Below are 18,392 nucleotides of genomic sequence, written 5' to 3' on the forward strand. Positions count from 1 at the left end.
AGGATCAATTCTTTTCACATAAACCACTGAACAGCCATCAGACAATTTCCATTTTCTAAAATAATAAATGGATGTACTTACATAAATTTAAAAAGCAGAACATGAGCTTGTCATGTCTCAGAACAATACAATTCTGACAATGTTTAAAGCAGATGGTATTACATCACTGTTTATATTTTTTTTTCCAAAATATATAGCTCAGTGGTTTGAGCATTGGCCTGCTAAACCCAGGGTTGTGAGTTCAATCCTTGAGGGGACCATCTGCGGTAAAAATCTGTCTGGGGATTGGTCCTGCTTTGAGCAGCAGGTTGGACTAGATGACCTCCTGCGGTCCCTTCCAACCCTGATATTCTATGGTGAATTGCCCCCAGACTTCTCCAGGGAAGCCACACTCATATTTCCTATCAGCCTTTGACTAGACGGCAGTAGGTGTTTGGTAAATTAGTAAGCTCTAGGCATTCTACATTTTACTCATATATCCTCTAGAGGCAGCAACCTACTCCCAAAGGCTTTCATGGGAACAGGAACAGGCCCTGTGTCTACATCACATTTCCATGCTCTACAGGACTGACTCTTGTTAAGACAGTCTTCCTCAGCCATGATATAGGTAGAGTACTAATTAATAAATAAATAAATAAATAATCGATCAACATCACCCACACTTAAGGCCCTGAAAAGATGACAAATGGTGGTAGATAGACCGTTAGACAAATAAAATTTTTTGTATAATTAAATCTAAAAGTTAATACATTACAGGATTAGGTTCACTGAAATTTAAAACCAGAGAAAACCTACAAAATGTCAACAAGTAGAAAGAAATTCCTGCAAGATGCCAATAGTAGAAAGAAACGGAGAAGTCAAGGGATAGAAGGTAACCTTCCTACAAAAATATAATAGCAGGATAACATCATGCTATGGCACACAGGTATCTCCCATACATAAGCAAGACCTACTCTATCAAGGAAAGAGTTATTCCCCATCTGCTCATATCATGTTAACCCTTTTTTTTTAAATACTGTTTTTTGCCACCTGGGCCCATAAGTATTTATAAATCAAATATATGGCTCCAATAGGCCATCAAATCCTTATTGCATTACAGAAATAAACTTTTTTTGCTTCTATTTCCTTATTCCCATAATTGTCATTAGGACTGGGACTACCTCTAGGAAAACCCATTGCATTTCTCACATATATAAGCATGTTATTTCTTTACACAGGGGGCAGTTACTTATAAACCACACATCTGATAAATTATGCCATTAACTCTACAGTACCTTAGTGACAATACTCCAAGAATATCTCAAGAAGGCAGCCTTCATATCTCCTCCAGTTCCATCATGCAGAAAAAAATCCTGGTTTTGTAACTCACGATAATATTTTGATGACCTAAATGAAGAACGGCACATTAAACTAAGGTAAAGGTTCTGCTAAAAGTGAACACCACCCAGGAAATTCCAAGTTAAAGTTGGTGAGGAGGGAGAAAGCACAGTAGTTCAGAACTGTCAGTTTCACTCTAAGGTGATATTCAAATTTTAACATGGAAATACAAATATAAGGCATATGCAATGCAGAATGCAAATCCTTGCAACATATATGCCCATTACTTTATAACCTCACCTTAATGCTTACTCTATTTTACCTACTCCTTCTTTTTTTCCCAAATACAAAGAGCAAACTAATCAGCATATGGTCTTGGAAACAAATCTGTTTATGAGTGGGTTTGCTTGGTAGCTAGTAAAAGTCCCCATGTGTGATAACACCATGTGCAACATCCAAGCTTATAGTTTAACTTGGTTCTTTGTGACTACTAGATTGAAAGGGTCCAGAAGCATAACCTCTCTCAGCCAATAAGATCAGCACTGAAAGGCTCCAAAAGGAATCACAGAAAGTCATCCTCAGACTAGAAGACAGTGTGTATGCAGGGCTAGGGACATACAGTAGTGAAACTCCAACTCCCCCCCTCCCCAACACATAGACACACACACACACAATGGGAAACACTGAGTCAAAACAAACACACCAAAAGCACCTGAAAATGACATTTTGGAAAAACGTAACTTTTGTAAGCTGCTAAGCCAGCCCGTCCCCAGGGATCATGTTGTGCATGGCAGAAGGAGGGGAGAAGAGAAGGGACCAGCCTGTCCTTTGGGATAGTGGAGTTACATGGCAGGTTAGGAGAGAAGGAGCTGCCTGCCTGGGGACAGGTTAGGAGAAGGGAGGGAAAGGATCGGGACTGGCCTCTAGGACTTATGATGGTGGAGGAGACACACTTCACTTGTCTCCCGGTGCAGTGGAAGGAAGGGGAAAAGCTGCCTGGCCTGTGCATTGGCAAAGTGCAGCTCCACTGGAGGAAAGGTTAAGGAGCCAGCCTGTGCCCCGGCGGGGGGGCGGGGACGTGGGGCCCAGCCTGTGCCTTGGCGGGGACGTGGGGTCCAGCCTGTGCCCCGGCGGGGGGGCGGGGACGTGGGGCCCAGCCTGTGCCATGGTGGGGGGGCCATGGGGTCCAGCCTGTGCCCTGGTGGGGGTGCGGCGGGGGGAACATGGGGTCCAGCCTGTGCCCTGGCGGGGGGGACATGGGGTCCAGCCCACGCCCGGGAGGTGGAGGGGAGGGACCTGGGGTCCAGCCTTTGCACCGGACGGAGGGTAGGTCCAGTCCCCGGAGCGGGGGCAGACACAGCCTGTACCCGGGGGACACGGTGTCCAGCCTGCCCTGCTTTCGGGGCGTGCAGGCCGGGAACGGGGGGCTCGGGCCGGGTTCCCCGCCCCACCGCGGGTCCTGCGTGGGGCCGGGCCGGGCGCCGTTCTGTACCTGCGGGATCCCCGGCCGCGGCTCGGGCGGGCACCGGAACAGCCGGCGCGGCCTAGCGCATCCCCGGCGCCTCCGCAGCGACACGTCGCCGCCCCCGTCTGCCCAGCGCCGCCCCCCTCCCCGCTCGGCTCAGGGAGCTGTGCCGGGCCGGCGGCGGGCAGGCCGCGCTCAGGCGCCGCCTCTCCCCGCAGCTCCCGCCGGGGACGGGGAGGAGCCGCCGGCGCTACAGGGCGGGACGAGGGAGGGTCGGGGGAGCGGGGCCGAGGCCTGGGCAGGGGGTTACACAGGAGCCTCCTCCAGATCCTGCCCCTGCAGCGCCCGGGCATCCCCCCCCCAGCACCTTGCCCAGCTGGGGCCCCTTCTCCGCCCCAAGCCAACCCCTGTGGGGCTGGGCTCCACCCGGAGATTGGGCCAGGGAGCTGGGGAAGGCCCTGGCCGCACTGCAAGCTCCGGGTTTCTTTTTGCAACGCTCCTTCCGCCCGTTACCATCAAGATGCTTGAAGTCGGGGTCCCCTGTGTTCATCCCCCGCTGCAGCCTTGAGGACGCTGGCAATTTTAATCACCAGTCATGCAAAACTGGGAGGGGGGGTCCTCTAAGCCCCAGCTCCTGGAATCAAGTGCCTGCTTGAGACTCTCAGCTTTCCTTATAAAACGAAACCAAAGCTAAGTTTCTAGCCCCTGCCGCTGCAGAGAATATCTTGAAAACATGACCTGAGAGTATGCTAAAGGCTCAGAAATCCAAAGGCCTGTAAACAATATATGTAAATATAGATTTAAACTCACATGATTTTTGTGTGCTGTTTTGTAGCTGTGTTGGTCCCAGGATATTAGATAGACAAGGGTGGGTGAGGTAATATCTTTTATGGGACCAACTTTCTTAGGTGAAAGAAACAAGCTTTTGAGCTTGCACAGAGCATTTCTTCCAAGTTCTGAGCCAGCTGCATTCCCCCAGGGACACAAAGAAGAGCTCTGTGTAACCTTGAAAGCTTGTCTCTCTCACCTACAGAAAAAACGAGGAGTCATTGTGGCACCTTGGAGACTAACAAATTTATTTGGGCATAAGTTAGCCCACGAAAGCTTATGCCCAAATAAATGTGTTAATCTCTAAGGTGCCACAAGGACTCCTCATTGTTTTTGCTGATACAGACTAACACGGCTACCACTCTGAAACCTGTCACCTACAGAAGTTTTCCAGTAAAAGTTATGACCTCACCCACCTTTTCTCCCATGATTTTTGAACAGTTGGGGTTGGCAGTGCTGCCTAACCCTGTTTGCATGCATCAGTGCCTTCTGGGAAAATCTGGGCAGCTGTCCCTTAGTGCCTCAACAAGCACAGATAAAGTACTTAAAGCAAATACGCACAGGCCTCAGCAGTGCCTGGAGTAGTGCACTCCTTTGCTCTGCCACACCATGAGATGGAAGGAAGGAGGACTGGCGAAGCCAGGTACACAGCTGACAGCACCAAACTGGTTGTAGGAATGCAATCAGGCCAGTCTAGACTGCTTGCAGGGGTGAAACACTTGGTTTGTAACCCTGTCAGCTAAGTATTAATCAGCTGGTACACGGACATAAACAATGTGTAGAGCCATCTACGGTTCTGCTTGGTTATATGGAAAAGCTATATTGGGGGCAGTTCCTTAGAAGACTGAGTTGTCATTTTTTAATATAATTGTGTGTCTCAATTATAATTTTTTAAATTTTAATCTGTTTGTAATGTCATGATAGAATTGGGATGTGCTCCTAAATTTTGCCCTTATTAAAATGGCTACTATATTCCATTGTTTGCAATTGGACTGAATCTAGAGCAGGGGTCGGAAACCTCTGGCACGCGGCTCGCCAGAGTACACACCCGGGGGGCCGGGCCAGTTTGTTTACCTGCCATGTCCGCAGGTTTGGCCGATCATGGCTCCCACTGGCCACGGTGGGAAGCAGCAGCCAGTACATCCCTCGGCCCGTGCTCCTTCCCGCCCCCGCATTGGCCTGGAGCGGCGAACCGCGGCCAGTGGGAGCCGCGATTGGCTGAACCTTTGGACATGGCAGGCAAACAAACTGGCCCAGCCCACCAGGGTGCTTACCCTGGTGAGCCGCATGCCAGAGGTTGCCGACCCCTGATCTAGAGGCTGCCTGTAGCCAAGATGGACATTATTCTTTGCAAGTTGGAAATGAATCTACCCCAGTAAAAATGAGGCTATGTCGGGACACACAACAACAATTTTTTTTTTTGTAGCATATGTGCATATATATATATATATGAAAAAAAAAAAACTGTCACTAATAATCCATTAGAATATTTTAAGCTTGTCAACAAAATAACAGATAAAATAATTGATTTAATTTATTTGCACTGTCAAAAAGAACTGTTGACAAAACCCTCACAAGAAGCTGCCAATGAAATCAAGCAGTCAAGGATTCAGGCACAATATGGTCATGGATGAGACACTGGCTAGGAGAAGGGAAAAAGTAAGACTCAATGGTCAGTTCTAATCTGGCTAAAGTTTATTAGTGTGGGACCACTGGGTTCATACTATTAATACAATTTATTAATCTGGAAAACAGGGTGAACACTGGCAAAATTGCAGATGACATTCTTTAGGTTCACATCAGGACAGAAGACTGTCGAACTTCAGAGGGATCTAACAAAGCTAATCAAATGGGCAACATAATGGTAGATGAGGCCTTGAGAATTAAATACAAAAGTATTCTCTTCAATTTAGTTTTCCTATAATCACTCTATCAAATTCATATAATCTTTGCACTTTATACATATATTTTATGCTACTAGTAACCTTAAGCTTGTGCTTGCTGGCTGGCAGAGATTTTTGTGTACCTTTCATCAAGGGGAGGGAGTCAGATACCATGATGATTCATGACTTTATGAAAACCTAGAATGATCGTTACGAAACGTTATCTCTTTGAGCCAAGTGGTTGGCGAGCATTCCAGGTCTTGCAGGGTTGCTGCTCCAGTGAACTATGTGCCCAAGAATCTCTTTCTCTGCTTCCTCTCAGGGTCACCAACAAGTCACAGCTTCTTCTTCAGGCTTTCGCTATCCAAAGTACACACCCTTCAGATCAACATTCCAGCCCCTGTATCTGCAACCAGCTAAATACTGATAGTGTTAATCTAGCTGGGTTAGCTCTGCTCAAACCTGGCCATGTGGCTTAGTGCCTCCAGCATTGTCTGCTGCTCTTTGGCTATATCAAGGGATTTTATTGTTCCTTCCATTGAGCCTGAAAGAGGGTGCTAGGCACATGCACTGGTTTTAAATAAGGTCTGTGATTACCTTTGGATGAAAGTCCCCCTTGATGGCAGTTTATTAGCATAATATTTTTTAAGAAATGAAAGTTTAGATTCTGGACCATAATTCTGTGATAAGGGGTGAATGCTGCCAAATTGGAGAATACTGCAGGGCCCTGGTTATATATTAGGCTAATTAACTTTGGTTTAAACTGCTGTCAGCAAATAGAATCATATAATCATAGACTTTAAGGTCAGAAGGGACCATTATGATCATCTAGTCTGACCTCCTGCACAACACAGGCCACAGAATCTCACCCACCCACTCCTGTATCAAACCTATGTCTGAGCCACTGAAGTCCTCAAATCATGGTTTAAAGACTTCAAGGTGCAGAGAATCTTCCAGCATGTGACCCGTGCCCCATGCTGCAGAAGAAGGCAAAAAACCCCCAGGGCCTCTGCCAATCTGCCCTGGAGGAAAATTCCTTCCCGATCCCAAATATGGTGATCAGCTAAACCCTGCGCATGTGGGCAAGATTCACCAGCCAGACACCCAGGAAAGAATTCCCTGTAGTAACTCAGATCCCACCCCATCTAACATCCCATCACAGGCCATTGGGCATATTTACCGCTAATAGTCAAAGACCAATTAATTGCCAGAATTAGGCTATCCCATCATACCATCCTCTCCATAAATTTATCAAGCTTAGTCTTGAAGCCAGGTATGTCTTTTGCCCCCACTGCTCCCCTTGGAAGGCTGTTCCAGAACTTCACTCCTCTGATGGTTAGAAAACTTTGTCTAATTTCAAGTCTAAACTTCCTGATGACCAGTCTATATCCATTTGTTCTTGTGTCCACATTGGTACTGAGCTTAAATAATTCCTTTCCCTCCCTGGTATTTATTCCTCTGATATATTTATAGATAGCAATCATATCTCCCCTCAGCCTTCTTTTGGTTAGGCTAAACAAGCCAAGCTCTTTGAGTCTCCTTTCATAAGACAGGTTTTTCCATTCCTCGGATCATCCTAGTAGCCCTTCTCTGTACCTGTTCCAGTTTGAATTCATCCTTCTTAAACATGGGAGACCAGAACTGCACACAGTATTCCAGATGAGGTCTCGCCAGTGCCTTGTATAATGGTACTAATACCTCCGTATCTCTACTGGAAATACCTCGCCTGATGCATCCCAAGATCACATTAGCTTTTTTCACAGCCATATCACATTGGCAGCTTATAGTCTCCTGTGATCAAGCAATACTCCAAGGTCCTTCTCCTCCTCTGTTACTTCCAACTGATGTGTCCCCAGCTTATAACAATTTTTTTGTTATTAATCCCTAAATGCTTGACCTTGCACTTTTCACTATTAAATTTCATCCTATTACTATTAGTCCAGTTTACAAGGTCATCCAGATCTTCCTATATGATATCCCAGTCCTTGTCTGTATTAGCAATACCTCCCAGCTTTGTGTCATCCGCAAACTTTATTAGCACATTCCCACTTTTTGTGCCAAGGTCAGTAATAAAAATATTACATTAGATTGGTCCCAAAACCGATCCCTGAGGAATTCCACTAGTAACATCCCTCCAGCCTGACAGTTCACCTTTCAGTACGACCCATTGTAGTCTCCCCTTTAACCAGTTCCTTATCCACCTTTCAATTTTCATATTGATCCCCATCTTTTCCAGTTTAGCTAATAATTCCCCATGTGGACCCATATCAAATGCCTTACTGAAATCGAGGTAAATTAGATCCACTGCGTTTCCTTTGTCTAAAAAATCTGTTACCTTCTCAAAGAAGGAGATCAGGTTGGTTTGGCACAATCTACCTTTTGTAAAACCATGTTGTATTTTGTCCCAATTGCCATTGACCTACTTTCTTCTTCAAAATGTTTTCCAAGACCTTGCATACTACAGACATCAAACTAACAGGCCTATAGTTGCCCAGATCACTTTTTTTTTTCTTTCTTAAAGATAGGAACTATGTTAGCAATTCTCCAGTCATACAGTCCAACCCCTGAGTTTACAGATTCATTAAAAATTCTTGCTAATGGGCTTGCAATTTCATGTGCCAGTTCCTTTAATATTCTTGGATGAAGATTCTCTGGGCCCCCTGATTTAGTCCCATTAAGCTGTTTGAGTTTGGCTTCTACCTCAGATGTGGTAATTTGACTTAGTTTGACTGGCTAATGCAAATAGGCCATAACCATTTTAGAACAAGCTCTGGACAGACCATAAGGACTTAAACTGAAGCAGTGAGGTTCTAAGGGCTTATCTAAACAAGGGAATTTACCAGAATAGTGATACAACCTAGGGTATGTCTACACTGGCAGAGTTACATCGCCGCTGAAGGGAAACTGCTGTTGTGTGTTCACACTGTCAGCTGCCTGCGCAATAGCGTGTTCACACTTGCGGCACTTGCATCAGTATTCGGAGCGGTGCACTCTGGGCAGCTATCCCACAGAGCACCTCTTCCTCTTCTGCTGCTAAGAGTTGTAGGAAGGTGGAGGGGGTAACGGGGCATCCTGGATCCTGTCCCAAAGCCCCGTGATGCATTGCTTCGCATCCCAGCAATCCCTGTGCTTCCATCTGCATTTGGTGCCATCTTTCAATGGTTTGTGTACTACATGCTCTGCCTCTTCGGTCTGCAGGAATGGATCCGCACTGTTGATCAATATGATGCTTGCTCTCACTCACACGTCATGAGTGGCAGTGGAGTTATTCCTGAAACTACAAAGGCAAGAGGAGTTTGACATTGATCTTGCCACGCATAGTAGCTATGACACGAGATTGCATGTGGCATTCACAGAGGTGCTAACCACAGTGGAATGCCGCTTTTGGGCTCAGGAAACAAGCGCTGAGTGGTGAGATCACATCATCATGCACGTCTGGGATCACAAGCAGTGGCTGCAGAACTTTTGGATGAAGAAAGCCACATTCATGGGACTGTGTGATGAGCTCACAAGGACACGAGAATGAGAGCTGCCCTGTCGTTGGAGAAGCGTGTGGTGATTACACTGTGGAAGCTGGCTGCTCCAGACTGCTACTGATCGGTCACTAACCAGTTCAGAGTGGGAAAGTCAACCGTTGGATTTGCATTGACAGAAGAGTGCAAGGCCATTAATCGCATCCTGCTTCGAAAGACCGTGACATTGTGGATGGCTTTGCACAAATGGGCTTCCGTAACTGTGGAAGGGCGATAGGTAGCATGCATTTTCCAATCATGGCACCAGACCACCTTGCCACCGAGTACATTAATCGGAAGGGGTATTTCTCTATGGTTCTCCAGGTGCTTGTGGATCACCGTGGGTATTTCACGGACATTAACGCAGGCTGGCCTGGAAAGGTGCATGACGCACGCGTCTTTCTGAACACTGGCCTGTTCAGGAAGCTGCAAGCTGGGACTTTCTTCCCAAACCAGAAGATCACCGTAGGGGAAGTCAAAATGCCCATGGTGATCCGGGGAGACCCTGCCTATCCCTTAATGCCATGGCTTATGAAGCCATACATGCAGGGCCGTCCTTACCCATACACAAAGTACGCAGCTGCGTAGGGCACCAGGAAATTTGGGGCACCACATTTCCTGGTGCCCTGCACAGCTGCATGCTGCTCCAGCCCCTGCTTCACCTCTTCTCCATGGCCCCCGCCCCAGCCCCACCTGTTTCCACCCCTGCTCTGCTCCCACCCCATCCCTTCCCCAAAGCCTCCACCCCACCCCTTCCGGCCCATTCCCCACCCCAGCCCTGCCTTTTCCCACCCCTGCTCCATCCCACTCCCCTGAGGACTGCAGCCGGGCCGGGCCTGCACTCACCGGCAGCGGGAAGTGCAGTGACCTGGCCCCAGCCACACAGCTGGTGAGTGCTCCCCCGCTTCTCCCCCAAGCCAGCCCCCCCATGGAGGCCTAGGGCCCCAAACAGCTCTCCCCCGCCCCCGCATGGGGAGGCTGCATAGGGCCCCAGAATAGCTAGGGCTGGCCCTGCATACATGGGGAACCTTGACAGCAGCAAGGAGCCGTTCAACAACAGGTTGAACAAGTGCAGACACATGCAGCTATAAGCGTAGGAATATTGTCATTGGTCAGGTCCAGCTTCCCATATAGGCAGTGCCAGAGGGCCTTTAAACAGCCAAAAGCACACTCAACAGTCATTCTGCACTTGTTCAGCAGGAAAAAATTCTCCTGCTGGTAATAGCTCACCTTAACTGATCACTCTCATTAATGTGTGTATGGTAACACCTATTGTTTCATGTTCTCTGTGTGTATATATATCTTCCTACTGTATTTTGCACTGCATGCATCCGATGAAGTGGGCTGTAGCCCACGAAAGCTTATGCTCAAATAAATTTGTTAGTTTCTAAGGTGCCACAAGTACTCCTGTTCTTTTTGCGGATACAGACTAACACGGCTGCTACTCTGAGAATTGAATGTGGTCTTCTGCTAATATAAAGTTGGCAGCACTGACAGGAGTCCAACTTTTTTCCAGCCAGTAAATTAAGCCAATATAATTTATGACATATATGGGTGACTGATGTGACCATCACTGCACATGAACAGAGTTCTCGCTTACCAATTGAACTTTGATGGGTTTAACAACTGCCATCTGATAAGTGAGAAGTTTGTTTGTGTCATTAATCATGCCAGATGAGTGAGTAAGAGCATGACTGCAGTGTGGGCAGTCTGAGGACATGTATTAGTAATCTGTAGCATTAACTACTACACCACAACACAACACAACTAGTTCAGATGTGTGGCAGCCTGGGGGCAGGTCTACACTACAGGGGAAAATCGATATAAGATACGCAACTTCAGCTACGTGAATAACGTAGCTGAAGTCGAAGTATCTTATATCGAATTACCTACTGTCCTCACGGCGCGGGATCGATGTCCGCGGCTCCCCATGTCGACTCCGCTACCGCCGTTCGGGTTGGTGGAGTTACGGAGTCGACAGGAGCGCGTTCGGGGATCGACATATCGCATCTAGATGAGACGCGATATATCGATCCCCGAGAAATCGATTGCTACCCGCCGATATGGCGGGTAGTGAAGACGTACCCTGGGACTAAGGTAAGCTGTGGAGCTGAAGACAGACACAACCCTCACCACATATTTGCTTCCTCAACTGCAGGTAAAGCCACAGGAAGCTGTTTGAAATTCATCCACCTTCTCTCCCTGCTCCTGCAGCAGTCCCTCATGCGGCCTGCTTTCCACTCAAGCTTTTCTTTTCTTCTCTCCTGCCACAAGCCCCACAGAGCCACCAAATGACATGGACTGCTCACTCCAAGGAGAACAGAGCTTTGTGATGAGTGTGGGGGAAGAGGGTGAGGAAAAATAAGAGCAAGAGGGTCTAAAGGAAGTAGGGGTGAGAGGGAGGACACAAAGGAATAAATACAAGAAAATAAAAGGACCAGATAGGCAAAGACATACAAGCCAGAGAAAATGTAAGGAGGGAGGGGGGAAAGCTAGATGTCAACTTGCCAAAAATAGGGGAAGGTTGGGGTCCACCTCTTAAGTCATTGCATGGTGAGGTGGACCCCAACCTTCCCCACCCCACTTGTGTTAGTATCGATTTAAAAAAAAAATCTCAATCATTAATGATTAGCATGAATGATTTGTGTGTGTGTGTGTGCGCGCGCGCATGGCTTTTTTAAAATGTCTCACAAGGGTAGGCAACCTATGGCATGCGAGCTGATTTTCAGTGGCACTCACATCACCTGGGTCCTGGCCACCGGTCCGGGGGGCTCTGCATTTTAATTTAATTTTAAATGAAGCTTCTTATACATTTTTAAAACCATATTTACTTTACATACAACAATAGTTTGGTTATATATTATAGACTTATAGAAAGAGACCTTCTAAAAATGTTAAAATGTATTACTGGCTCGCGAAACCTTAAATTAGAGTGAATAAATGAAGACTCAGCACATCACTTCTGAAAGGCTGCCGACCCCTGATCCATTAGTTTGCAAGTGCTGGCATGATCAAACTGTGGTCAGCAAAGGTTAATATTTCCAACAGTAGTTCCCACAAACAACTGTGAACCAGTAAGGGCACTTGGTCCTATAAATCCCAGTGTTTTGTGGACACCTGATTCAAAGCATTTTAAGCATGTACACCAACCTGTACACTAAAACCTTGCATAAAATTATCACTACAGTTCACCCACTGGCTAATGCTTCCATGACCGATTTGGAGCAGCCTGTAATCATTTATGATTACTGTACGTTGGCCTGGTTATTGGGGTGATTTGAGTTACAGCAATATAGTCTAGCTGGAAAAACACATAGGAAGGAAAAGTGGCTCAAGATAAGTCATGTTTAGCAAACATTTGAGAGCTGTTAAGGGACAATGCCAGAACCAGGTGTCTGGCTCACTCTCCTGCTGAGGAAGCAGGACTGGTTTGGAGCAGAAGGGCCAAAGCCCTGGAACAGAGAAGAACAAAAGAACTATAGCAGGATTTAAAAAGAGACCCTCTCTCAAAAGAGAGGGGGGCGGTTGTTGAGGGGAGCAGACTGATATCCAGGGACCCTCATGGCAGTGTCTGAAGAAGTTAGGCCAGCCTGGGTCATCATCGGGGGTGCTAAGATGTTAGTTAAGACAGACATGCATGTAGACCTTGTTGTTTTAAAATCCTTTTTCTCTAAGGGCTAGTCTACACTTACCTGCCGGGTCGACGTGGTGAGTTCGACTTCTCGGAGTTCGAACTATCGCGTCTAATCTGGACGCGATAGTTCGAACTCCCCGCGCGCGCCGGTCGACTCTGGTACTCCACCACTGCAAACGGTGGTGGTGGAGTCGACCTTGGAGCCGCGGACTTCGATCCCGTGGCATCTGGACGGGCAAGTAGTTCGAACTAGGGTACTTCGAGTTCAGCTACGCTATTCACGTAGCTGAACTTGCGTACCCTAGTTCGACCCCCGCCCTTAGTGTAGACCTGCCCTAAGAGCTTTGTTTCTGCAGCAAGTTAAACAAGACTTCGGACATAGAAGGCTCTTTTCATCTTATGTCGTATATTTCTGGTCACCAGCCTACTGAAGGGAAGAACCAGAGGTGTCTGCACTAAGTTGAACCTGCAATGGAAGAATAGTGCATACGTGAAGTACAGCAGCCCAAGGACAGTCCGAAGGAGGGAGAATTGTGAAATTCCCTCTCAACAGAGAGACAGGCATGAGGCCTGACACCTGAAGGGATGTACAGAGACACCACCGGCAGACAGAGGTGCAGCTAACCAGCAACTGTGACAGCTCCAAAGTAACATTGGATCCAACCACTTATATCAGATCTACATTTACTTGTTTGGTGATGGTACATTAGATGCAACTGGTTTAGTTTTCTTTGGGATAATTTGGGAAAGCTCTTTCTTAGCATGGAGCAGCAGTGCCTGTGCAATTCCTTTAGCAGATGTAGCTCTTTGCTGTGTTGCTAAGTTTTGACAGCAATGATGTAATGAGATATCAATAAAATAAAGTTCAGTCTCCCTGGGGAACCTAACTTCCCTTCTGTAGGCAGTCAAATAAATGGAGTAATAATGTGTTAACCTGGTGATGGAGTGGGGAGAAACGTCTCTCTCCATACTTCTCTTGTTTTCTTATTCCTGTCTAATCTCTTGTCATCTTTCTTCCACAGATCAGACAATCTAGTCAGTTTCCCTCTGCAACTGGTATGAAGGGAAAAATCTTGAGTGTGTCACTAGTAACTGGGGGGTTAAAGGCAGGAGTCTGCTGCCTAGCCAAGGTGTGTCCTGAACAAAAGGCAAAATACCAATCAGAAGAGATGTGGATTCATAACAGGGCGGGTTCATAACAACAGGGCCGCCCAGAGGATTCCGGGGGCCTGGGGTCTTTGGCAGCGGGGGGCCCTTCCATTCCGGGACCCACCGCCAAAGAGCCCCGAAGACCCGCGGCGGGGACCCCCCGCCGCCGAATTACCGCCGAAGCAGGACCCGCCACCGAAGTGCAGCCCGGTCTTCGGCGGTAGTCGGCGGGGCCCTGCCGCGGGTCTTCGGGGCACTTCGGCGGTGGGTCCCGGAACGGAAGGGCCCCCCGCCGCCGAATTACCGCCAAAGACCGAGCTGAACTTCGGCGGCGGGTCCCACTTCGGCGGTAATTCGCCAGTGGGGGGTCCTTCCACCCCGGAGCGGAAGGACCCCCTGCCGGCGAAGACCGGGAGCGGAAGAAGCTCCTGGGCCCGGCCCCGCAAGAGTTTTCCGGGCCCCCCAGAGCGAGTGAAGGACCCCGCTCTAGGGGCCCCGAAAAATTCTCGTGGGGGCCCCTGTGGGGCCCGGGGCAAATTGCCCCTCTTGCCCCCCCCCCTGGGTGGCCCTGCATAACAATGTGCACACGTTTTCAAGGATGCAATCTAAGAATGGCTGTGGCTCTTGAACGCTTGATTTTGGTGACCTTGACAGTTTTGCTTCTTGAACTTACATTAATGACAGCTAAGAGAGTACTTGCATTTAAGGCTCTGCCTACTCTGGTTAAAAAAACATTTTAAACTCAATTGTGGCTATATGTGGTGGATAAGGATGAACTATTTTAGGGATTATCTACACTGGGAAATTTACCAGCATATTTATAATAGAATAAGTGTCCAGATGGGGAGTTTACCTTATTAACTATAGGGGTATGCAAGATGAGTACTGTCCTTTTAAGGACCAGTGAGGTTAGAAGCAGCCACCCGTGTTCTGGAGATGAACCAGCACAGGCATCATCTGACTGAGTTGCACCGCATCAAGTGATTGGTCAGGTGAATCCCAGCTAGAGGATATAAATGAAGACCTCACCTCTGTGAGGGAGCCCAGGAACAGGAGTGGGCTGAGAACATGCTCTTGTATGACTGCAGCAGAAGATTGTGATAGGGCAAGCAGGCCCTATGAACCCCAATTCCTAGATTGGAGAAGGTCCTGACTGTTAAGCTACCAGAGGAACTCACAGTCTAGGTGGGGAACAGGACTATTACTTCATTATTGTCCCATGTTTCCTTTCTTGTGTTGGAGATGCATAGGGCCCTGCTGTAAGGGCTATAAAATGAAGTGGCTATGACTGATTGTTTATTTTTTTCCCAGGCTGGTGATTAGGTCAACCACTCTAGGGCCTTGTCTACACTGGCAAGTTTCTGTGCAGTAAAGCAGCTTTCTGCAGTGTAACTCCCAAGGTGTGCACACTGCCAAGCCACTTAGTGCACAGAAACTAAGCAGTTGCAGGGCTGTAAAAAAACCACCCTGACGAGAAGCGTACAGCTTTCTGTGCCAGAGCTACAGCGCTGCGGTGCCAGTGTAGACAGCCTGTCGATTACAGCGCTGCAATTGGCCTCCCGGCGGTGTCACACAATGCCTCTCTGGTCATAGAATCATAGAATATCAGGGTTGGAAGAGACCTCAGGAGGTCATCTAGTCCAACCCCCTGCTCAAAGCAGGACCAACACCAACTAAATCATCTCAGCCAGGACTTCATCAAGCCGGGCTTTAAAAACCTCTAAGGATGGAGATTCCACCACCTCCCTAGGTAACCCATTCCAGTGCGTCACCACCCTCCTAGTGAAATAGTGTTTCCTAATATCCAATCTAGACCTCCCCCATTGCAACTTGAGACCATTACTCCTTGATCTGTCATCTGCCACCACTGAGAACAGCCTAGCTCCATTCTCTTTGGAACTCCCCATTCAGGTAGTCGAAGGCTGCTATCAAATCCCCCCTCACTCTTCTCTTCTGCAGACTAAATAACCCCAGTTCCCTCAGCCTCTCCGCGTAAGTCATGTGCCCCAGCCTCCTAATAATTTTCGTTGCCCTCCGCTGGACTCTCTCCAATTTGTCCACATTGCTTCTGTAGTGGGGGGGACCAAAACTGGACACAATACTCAAGGTGTGGCCTCACCAGTGCCGGACAGAAGGGAATAATCACTTCCATCCATCTGCTGTCAGTGCTCCTACTAATACAGCCCAATATGCCGTTGGCCTTGGCAACAAGGGCACACTGCTGACTCATATCCAGCTTCTTGTCCACTGTAATCCCCAGGTCCTTTTCTGCAGAACTGCTGCTTAGCCAGTCGGTCTCCACCCTGTAGCAGTGCATGGCATTCTTCCTTCCTAAGTGCAGAACTCTGCACTTGTCCTTGTTGAACCTCATCAAATTTCTTTTGGCTCAATCCTCCAATTTGTCTAGGTCACTCTGGACCCTATCCCTACCCTACAGCCTATCTACCTCTCGTCTCAGTTTAGTGTAATCTGCAAACTTGCTGAGGGTGCAATTCACCCTGTCATCCAGATAATTAATAAAGATGTTGAACAAAACTGGCCCCAGGATCGACCCCTGGGGCACTCTGCTTGATACCGGCTGCCAACTAGACATCAAGCTGTTGATCACTACCCATTAGGCCCGACAATCTAGCCAGCTTTCTATCCACTTTACAGTCCATTTGTTCAATCCATACTACTTTAACTTGCTGGCAAGAATACTGGCAAGAATTAGCTTTGCTCATGTTAAGATATATCTCATCCACCGCGCCAGTTATCTCATCATAGAAGGCAATCAGGTTGGTCAGGCATGACTTGCCCTTGGTGAATCCATGTTGACTGTTCCAGAGCACGTTCCTCTCCTCGAAGTGCTTCAAAATGGATTCCTTGAGGACCTGCTCCATGATTTTGCTGGGGAATGAAGTGAGGCTGACCAGTCTGTAGTTCCCTGTGTTCTCTTTCTTCTCTTTTTTAAAGATGTGCACTATATTTGCCTTTTTCCAATTGTCTGGGACCTCCCCCGATCGCCACAAATTTTCAAAGACAATGGCCAATGGCTCTGCAATCACATCAACCAACTTCCTCAGCACCCTTGGATGCATTAGCTCTGGACCCATGGACTTGTGCATGTCCAGCTTTTCTAAATCGTCCTTAACCTGTTCTTTCACCACGGAGGGCTGCTCCCCATACTGTGTTGCCCAGTGCAGCTGTCTGGGAGGTGACCTTGTCTGTGAAGACATTGAGTACTTCAGCTTTTTCCACATCATCTGTCACTATGTTGCCTCTCCCAATCAGTAAGGGTCCCACACTTTCCCTGACCTTCTTGTTGCTAACATACCTGTTCATCGGTTTTAACTCTACTGCCCTGCCCTCAGGTGAGCCCCACCCCTTAAATTCCTTGGGAATTTTGAAAGTCCCCTTCCTGTTTGCTCAGTAATGCGTGCAGTGGTCTCAGCACATATTTCCAAGTGACCATGCCTGCTCCATGCACCAGGTGATCCGCCGCTTGGAGCAATGCCGAGCTGCTGGACCTCATCGGCATTTGGGGGAGGAGGCTATTCAGCCCCAGCTGTGCTCCAGCCATAGGAATTATGACACCTATGGACAGATTTCACGATACATGACAGACAGGGGCCATGACCGGGACACACTGCAGTGCAGGGTCAAAGTGAAAGAGCTGCGGAATGCCTACCGCAAGGCGCGGGAGGCAAACCGCCGCTTCGGTGCTGCGCCCACGAGCTGCCAGTTGAACAAAGAGTTGGACTCTTTGCTGTTGATTGACCCCCTCACTTCTCAGGAATCTCCCTCAGAGATCTCCAGGAAACTCTCATGGAGATACTGGGCAATCCACTGCTGCAGGTTTTTGGCAGAGCTGCTTTGTTTCTTGCCCCATTAACGGTAACTTTCCCGCGCCACTGTGCCATCACGGGGGCGGGAGGGGAGGGAGGAAGACACCATTGCGGCACACAGGCAAGCCGCATCCCCCTCCCTCCTGATGGTTTTCTTTTTTGTTTAACTCTCTCCTTTGGTTTTTATCAATAAAAGAATTGCGTTGGTTTGAAAGCAATCTTTATTCTATTAATTGAAAGCAAAAAGAGCACTGCAAAGCAACATACAATTATGTTAAACCCCGTGTAGCAAAGTGAGAACTCACCGGCGCGGCACCTCCTGCTGGTCATTTGGGAACGAGCTTGTCCAGGACTCAGAGCGCTTCCTGGTAGCCAGTGTCTCACCTGCCTCAGTGCCCCTTACCCTGGGGTTCTGCTCACCGCAGGGGAACCCCCAATCCCGTATACCCACCTTGCCTCAGTGGCTACTGCCAGTCATCATCTAGCCCCTCTCACTGGGGCAAACTTCAGTCTATAATGGCCACTTGTCACTGGCAACGGGGTTGGACCAGCTGCTTCTTCCTATCCCCGGACTACACCTCTTTAGCCCCAGTACCTGCCTTGGGCTTTAACAAGGCCTGCAGCCTGGGGAGTTGCCAGGCTGGAGCTCCTCTTGCCTTTCCCCAGCCCTGCTCTGCTTCAGGTACCCTATTTCGAGGCAGCTAGGTCCTTCTCCTTCCAAGGCTGGAGAGAGACTGCCCAGCTCCTGGCTCACAGTCTTTTTATAGGGCCAGGCTG

The 18,392-nt window shown here is 48.2% G+C and overlaps 1 protein-coding gene across 7 annotated transcripts in view; it reads right to left on the minus strand.

Annotated features, from left to right (window-relative positions):
• The window catches only part of VPS54 (VPS54 subunit of GARP complex), a 72,051-nt gene extending 69,088 nt beyond the window's left edge, over positions 1-2,963 (minus strand). For all 7 annotated transcript variants that reach the window (XM_039530626.1, XM_039530620.1, XM_039530624.1 and 4 more), the window contains exons 1-2: positions 2,810-2,963; positions 1,275-1,386 (exon numbers count right to left, since the gene is read on the minus strand). The gene's annotated coding sequence lies outside the window, so the exon portion shown is untranslated. The remainder of the gene's footprint in view (positions 1-1,274; positions 1,387-2,809) is intronic.
• Between the last annotated feature and the right edge of the window lie 15,429 nt (positions 2,964-18,392).

Source organism: Mauremys reevesii, linkage group 3 (assembly GCF_016161935.1).
Source record: "Mauremys reevesii isolate NIE-2019 linkage group 3, ASM1616193v1, whole genome shotgun sequence".
In the NCBI taxonomy this organism is placed as follows: Eukaryota; Metazoa; Chordata; order Testudines; family Geoemydidae; genus Mauremys; species Mauremys reevesii.